This window comes from Rhinoraja longicauda, chromosome 34, assembly GCF_053455715.1.
Source record: "Rhinoraja longicauda isolate Sanriku21f chromosome 34, sRhiLon1.1, whole genome shotgun sequence".
NCBI classification, from domain to species: Eukaryota; Metazoa; Chordata; class Chondrichthyes; order Rajiformes; family Arhynchobatidae; genus Rhinoraja; species Rhinoraja longicauda.
Genome location: NC_135986.1, coordinates 24531915 through 24539485, shown reverse-complemented (window position 1 = coordinate 24539485; position 7571 = coordinate 24531915).

Below are 7571 nucleotides of genomic sequence, written 5' to 3'. Positions count from 1 at the left end.
TATCCCAGGAGGGAAATTCGACTGCCAACAGTCATAAAACACAACAAGATACTTGAAACGTGAAATTAAAGCGGCAGGTGGAAATGATTGGGGAAGTGCAAAGATTTGGTGAGGGGAGGGGGTGGGTCGGTCTACCCTACGATTGAAGGGGGAGGGGTTGTCCAGTTTGATAGCCACAAGGAAGAAGGATCACCTGTGGTGTTCTGTGCTGTCTCTTGGTGGATGGAACCAGTCTGTTTAGTTTTTAGTTTAGAGGTACAGCACGGAAATAGCCCCCTTCGGCCCACCGGGTCCGTGCCGACCAGCGATCCTAACACCATCCTACACCCACTAGGGGACAATTTTTACATTTTACCAAGCCAATTAACCTACAAACTGTTGTGGGAGTCCAGAGCCACACCTGGAGTACTGTGTGCAGTTGTACAGGGCCCTAGTGAGACCGCACCTGGAGTACTGTGTGCAGTTGTACAGGGCCCTAGTGAGACCGCACCTGGAGTACTGTGTGCAGTTGTACAGGGCCCTAGTGAGACCACACCTGGAGTACTGTGTGCAGTTGTACAGGGCCCTAGTGAGACCGCACCTGGAGTACTGTGTGCAGTTGTACAGGGCCCTAGTGAGACCGCACCTGGAGTACTGTGTGCAGTTGTACAGGGCCCTAGTGAGACCGCACCTGGAGTACTGTGTGCAGTTTTGGTCTCCAAATTTGAGGAAGGATATTCTTGCTATTGAGGGCGTGCAGCGTAGGTTTACTAGGTTAATTCCCGGAATGGCGGGACTGTCGTATGTTGAAAGGCTGGAGCGACTAGGCTTGTATACACTGGAATTTAGAAGGATGAGGGGGGATCTTATTGAAACATATAAGATAATTAGTGGATTGGACACATTAGAGGCAGGAAACATGTTCCCAATGTTGGGGGAGTCCAGAACAAGGGGCCACAGTTTAAGAATAAGAGGTAGGCCATTTAGAACGGAGATGAGGAAGAACTTTTTCAGTCAGAGAGTTGTGAATCTGTGGGATTCTCTGCCTCAGAAGGCAGTGGAGGCCAATTCTCTGAATGCATTCAAGAGAGAGCTGGATAGAGCTCTTAAGGATAGCGGAGTCAGGGGGTATGGGGAGAAGGCAGGAACGGGGTACTGATTGAGAGTGATCAGCCATGATCACATTGAATGGTGGTGCGTACAGGCTCGAAGGGCCGAATGGCCTCCTCCTGCACCTCCTGCTCCGTCAAACCCGGACTGCGGGGGGAAAACCGAAGATCTCGGAGAAAACCCACGCAGGTCACGGGGAGAACGTGCAAACTCCGTACAGACAGCGCCCGTGGTCGGGATCGAACCGGGGTCTCCGGCGCTGTGAGGGGAGCAACTCTGCCACCGTGCCGCCCCTGAAGGGGAGGTCGCTGAGGCTCTGAGAGGCTGAACGGGTCTCGGAGGTCCCGTTTCTCAGGCCCCTCGAGGGAGATGAGGCCTGTCGGCCTGTGAGCCGGTTGCCAAGGAGACGGGATCATCTGTGAACCCGGTTGCCAGGGGGGGGGGGGGGGGCTGGTTGCCAGGTAACCGATTAACTGGTTGCTTAGTGACTGGTTGTTCCGTGGAAACTTGGTTGCCTGGAAACTGATTTTGTTTGGAGCGTTACAGCGCGGAAGCAGGCCCTTCGGCCCGACGAGCCCGTCCCTCTCTCTCCTCATTGAGCAACAGCGCCTCATATTTCCCTTGGGCAGCTCACACCCCAGCGGTATGAACATTGACTTCTCCAACTTCAAGTAAACCCTGCATTCCCCCTCTCTCTCTCCATCCCCTCCCCTTCCCAGTTCTCCCACCAGTCTGACTGTCTCCGACTACATTTTATCTCTGTCCCGCCCCCTCCCCTTGACTCTCAGTCTCGACCCAAAACGTCACCCATTCCTTCTCTCCAGAGATGCTGCCCGACCCGCTGAGTTATTCCAGCATTTTTGTGTCTAACAGTTACACTGGGATCCCAGGAATGAGTGGGTTAAGGTATTGACCCATTCCCAGTCTGACCTTTCTGTCATGGGCCTCCTCCACTGTCAGAGTGAGGCCCAGCGCAAACTGGAGGAACAGCACCTCATATTTCGCTTGGGGTAGCTTACACCCCAGCGGTATGAACATTGACTTCTCTAACTTCAAGTAACCCCTTGCTTTCCCTCTCTCTCCATCCCCTTCCCACCAGTCTGACTGTTTCTGACTACATTTTATCTCTGTTTGCTTCGTTGTCACCTTCTCCCAGCTAACAGTGATCTATTCTACATTTTCCTTGATCTGCATCCCCTTTCTCCAGTTTTCACACCTTACACTCTGTTAGCTATGCACCGCCCTCTCCCCTGACATCAGTCTGAAGAAGGGTCTCGAGTATAGGAGCAAAGAGGTCCTTCTGCAGTTGTACAAGGCCCTAGTGAGACCGCACCTGGAGTACTGTGTGCAGTTGTACAGGGCCCTGGTGAGACCACACCTGGAGTACTGTGTGCAGTTGTACAGGGCCCTAGTGAGACCGCACCTGGAGTACTGTGTGCAGTTGTACAGGGCCCTAGTGAGACCGTACCTGGAGTACAGTGTGCAGTTGTACAGGGCCCTAGTGAGACCGCACCTGGAGTACTGTGTGAATTTTTGATCTCCAAATTTGAGGAAGGATATTCTTGCTATTGAGGGCGTGCAGCGTAGGTTTACCAGGTTAATTCCCGGAATGGCAGGACTGTCGTATGTTGAAAGATTGGAGCAACTAGGCTTGTATACACTGGAATTTAGAAGGATGAGAGGGGATCTTATCGAAACATTTATAATCACAAATGTTTCGATAAGATCCCCTCTCATCCTTCTAAACTCCAGTGTATACAAGCCTATTAACGGGTTTTTCCTCATCTCCGTTCTAAATGGCCTACCTCTTATTCTTAAACTGTGACCCCTGGTTCTGGACTCCCCCAACATTGGGAACATGTTTCCTGCCTCTAACGTGTCCAACCCCTTAATAATCTTATACGTTTCGATAAGATCCCCTCTCATCCTTCTAAATTCCAGTGTATACAAGCCCAGTCGCTCCAGCCTTTCAACATGCGACAGTCCCGCCATTCCAGGAATTAACCTAGTAAACCTACGCTGCACGCCCTCAATAGCAAGAATATCCTTCCTCAAATTTGGAGACCAAAACTGCACACAGTACTCCAGGTGCGGTCTCACTAGGGCCCTGTACAACTGCACACAGTACTCCAGGTGCGGTCTCACTAGGGCCCTGTACAACTGCAGAAGGACCTCTTTGCTCCTATACTCAACTCCTCTTGTTATGAAGGCCATCCCTTTGGCCCAACGCTGACAGTTTTGTTCCCGACAATCTGGGTTTCCGACATTTTAGCTCCGGATAGTCTAGGTCCAGAAGCCCGGGCGCCGCTGCAGGTCCGGACAGTGTAGGTCCAGACAGTATAGGTCTGGAGGCCTGGGCATTGCGTAGCCATTGTTGGAGCGGGGGCGCTGGCTGCGTGAGGTCACGGGGGGCGCGGGGCGGTGACGTCACCTTGTCCCTTATTTGGGAGTGAGAAAGTTGGCAACCCCTAGATACGATACGGTAAAAAAGTCTCATCTCCGTCGAGGAAAGAGATTAAAAAAAGTTAGAAAAACTAAAGATGAACTAAAACATACAAATAAAACAGGATAAAAACAACAAAGAAGAAAGGGACGAGACGGGCTGCCTCTCACAGCGCCACCTACAGCGGTGGAGGCCAAGTCATTGGGCATTTTTAAGTCATTGATAAATTCTTGATTAGTGCGGGTGTCAGGGGTTATGGGGAGAAGGCAGGAGAATGGGGTTAGGAGGGAGAGATAGACCAGCCATGATTGAATGACGGAGTGGACATGATGGGTCGAATATGGCATATGATGAAAGAATGGAGCGATTGGGCTAGCATTCACTGCAATTTAGAAGGATGAGAGGGGATCTTAGAGAAACATACAAAATTCTTAAGGGATTGGATACGCTAGATGCAGGAAAAATGTTCCCAATGTTGGGGGGTCTAGAACCAGGGGTCACAGTTTAAGAATAAGGGGTAGGGTAGACCATTCGGCCCTTCGAGCCAGCACCGCCATTCAATATGATCATGGCTGATCATCCAGAATCAGTACCCCGTTTCTGCTTTCTCCCCACATCCCCTGATTCCGTTAGCCCCAAGAGCTAAATCTAACTCTCTCTTGAAAACATCCAGTGAATCGGCCTCCACTGCCCTCTGTGGCAGAGAATTCCACAGATTCACAACTCTCTGGGTGAAAAGGTTTTTCCTCATCTCAGTCCAAAATGGCCGACCCCTTATTCTTAAACTGTGTGGCCCCTGGTTCTGGACTCCCCCAACACTGGGAACATTTTTCCTGCATCTAGCCTGTCCAATCCATTAAGGTTTTTATATGTTTCTATAAGATCCCCTCTCATCCTTCTAAATTCCAGTGAATACAAGCCCAGTCGACCCATTCTTTCATCATATTGCTAAGCGACTGGTCGCCTTGGCAACAGTGGGACCACTATCTGTGCAATGATTGTTTGCTGAGGGATTGGCTTCTGCAGAAACCAACCACCAGGTTACTGTGTGTGAACAACTTACTAGGTTATCCTGGGCCGCTGAGTTACTCCAGCACTTTGTACCTGTCCACGTTCTCCACAGATGCTGCCTGACCCGCTGAGTTACTCCAGCACTTTGTACCTGTCCACGTTCTCCACAGATGCTGCCTGACCCGCTGAGTTACTCCAGCACTTTGTACCTGTCCACGTTCTCCACAGATGCTGCCTGACCCGCTGAGACACTCCAGCACTTTGTACCTGTCCACGTTCTCCAGAGATGCTGCCTGACCCGCTGAGTTCTATATTCTAGATTAGTACAGGTGTCAGTGGTTATGGGGTTAGGAGGGAAAGATTGATCAGCCATGATTGAATGGCGGAGTAGACTTGATGGGCCGAATGGAGTCATTCTACTCTCAATCCTTATGACCTTATGAGTTACTCCAGCACTTTGTACCTGTCCACGTTCTCCACAGATGCTGCCTGACCCGCTGAGTTACTCCAGCACTTTGTACCTGTCCACGTTCTCCAGAGATGCTGCCTGACCCGCTGAGTGACTCCAGCACTTTGTACCTGTCCACGTTCTCCACAGATGCTGCCTGACCCGCTGAGTTACTCCAGCACTTTGTACCTGTCCACGTTCTCCACAGAGATGCTGCCTGACCCGCTGAGTTACTCCAGCACTTTGTACCTGTCCATGTTCTCCAGAGATGCTGCCTGACCCGCTGAGACACTCCAGCACTTTGTACCTGTCCACGTTCTCCAGAGATGCTGCCTGACCCGCTGAGTTCTATATTCTAGATTAGTACAGGTGTCAGTGGTTATGGGGTTAGGAGGGAAAGATTGATCAGCCATGATTGAATGGCGGAGTAGACTTGATGGGCCGAATGGAGTCATTCTACTCTCAATCCTTATGACCTTATGAGTTACTCCAGCACTTTGTACCTGTCCACGTTCTCCAGAGATGCTGCCTGACCCGCTGAGTGACTCCAGCACTTTGTACCTGTCCACGTTCTCCACAGATGCTGCCTGACCCGCTGAGTTACTCCAGCACTTTGTACCTGTCCACGTTCTCCACAGAGATGCTGCCTGACCCGCTGAGTTACTCCAGCACTTTGTACCTGTCCATGTTCTCCAGAGATGCTGCCTGACCCGCTGAGTTCTATATACTAGATTAGTACAGGTGTCAATGGTTATGGGGTTAGGAGGGAAAGATTGATCAGCCATGATTGAATGGCGGAGTAGACTTGATGGGCTGAATGGAGTCATTCTACTCCCAATCCTAATGACCTTATGAGTTACTCCAGCACTTTGTACCTGTCCATGTTCTCCAGAGATGCTGCCTGACCCGCTGAGTGACTCCAGCACTTTGTACCTGTCCACGTTCTCCAGAGATGCTGTCTGACCCGCTGAGTTACTCCAGCACTTTGTACCTGTCCACATTCTCCAGAGATGCTGCCTGACCCGCTGAGTTACTCCAGCACTTTGTACCTGTCCACGTTCTCCACAGAGATGCTGCCTGACCCGCTGAGTTACTCCAGCACTTTGTACCTGTCCATGTTCTCCAGAGATGCTGCCTGACCCGCTGAGTTCTATATACTAGATTAGTACAGGTGTCAATGGTTATGGGGTTAGGAGTGAAAGATTGATCAGCCATGATTGAATGGCGGAGTAGACTTGATGGGCTGAATGGAGTCATTCTACTCCCAATCCTAATGACCTTATGAGTTACTCCAGCACTTTGTACCTGTCCACGTTCTCCAGAGATGCTGCCTGACCCGCTGAGTTACTCCAGCACTTTGTACCTGTCCACATTCTCCAGAGATGCTGCCTGACCCGCTGAGTTACTCCAGCACTTTGTACCTGTCCATGTTCTCCAGAGATGCGGCCTGACCAGCTGAGTTACTCCAGCACTTTGTGTCCATAAAATGGTTGAAGGCTCGATTGTTTTACCAGGTTTAGTTTAGTTTGGAAATACAGCGTGGAAACAGGCCCTTCGGCCCACTGAGCCTATTCTAAGCCGACCATCGGTCACCCGTTCACACTAGTTCTAAGGTGTCCCACTATCTCATAACTCCCTACAAACTATGGCGCTTGGAGGAAGATTGTTTGGGATCCAGTTGCCTCGGGACAGGTTGCAGGAAGGCTTATGCAGGAAGGAACTGCAGATGCTGGTTTAAACTGAAGGTAGACACCAAAAATGCTGGAGTAACTCAACGGGACAGGCAGCATCTCGGGAGAGAAGGAACAGGTGACGTTTCGGGTCGAGACCCTTCTTCAGATCCGCAACGTCACCCATTCCTTTTCTCTAGAGATGCTGTCCGACCCGCTGAATTACTCCAGCATTTTGCGTCTTTCTTCGGTTTAAACCAGCATCTGCAGTTCCTTCCTGCATCATTCCGGTTAACCCTCTCCAAAGCCTCCACACCCTTCCTGTAACTGGGGGCGACCAGAACTGCATGCAGTTCTCCAAATGCAGCCAAACCAAAGTGTGAGGTTATCCACTTTGGTGGTAAGAATGGGAAGGCAGATTATTATCTGAAAGGTGTCAAGTTAGGAAAAGGGGATGTACAACGAGATCTGGGTGTCCTAGTGCATCAGTCACTGAAAGGAAGCATGCAGGTACAGCAGGCAGTGAAGAAAGCCAATGGAATGTTGGCCTTCATATCATATATATACAGCCGGAAACAGGCCTTTTTTTTCGGCCCTCCAAGTCCGTGCCGCCCAGCGATCCCCGTACATTAACACTATCCTACACCCACTAGGGACAATTTTTACATTTACCCAGCCAATTAACCTACATACCTGTACGTCTTTGGAGTGTGGGAGGAAACCGAAGATCTCGGAGAAAACCCACGCAGGTCACGGGGAGAACGTACAAACTCCTTACAGTGCAACACCCATAGTCAGGATCGAACCTGAGTCTCCGGCGCTGCATTCGCTGTAAAGCAGCAACTCTACCACTGCGCTACCGTGCCGCCCATAACAAGAGGAGTTGAGTGTAGGAGCAAAGAGGTCCTTC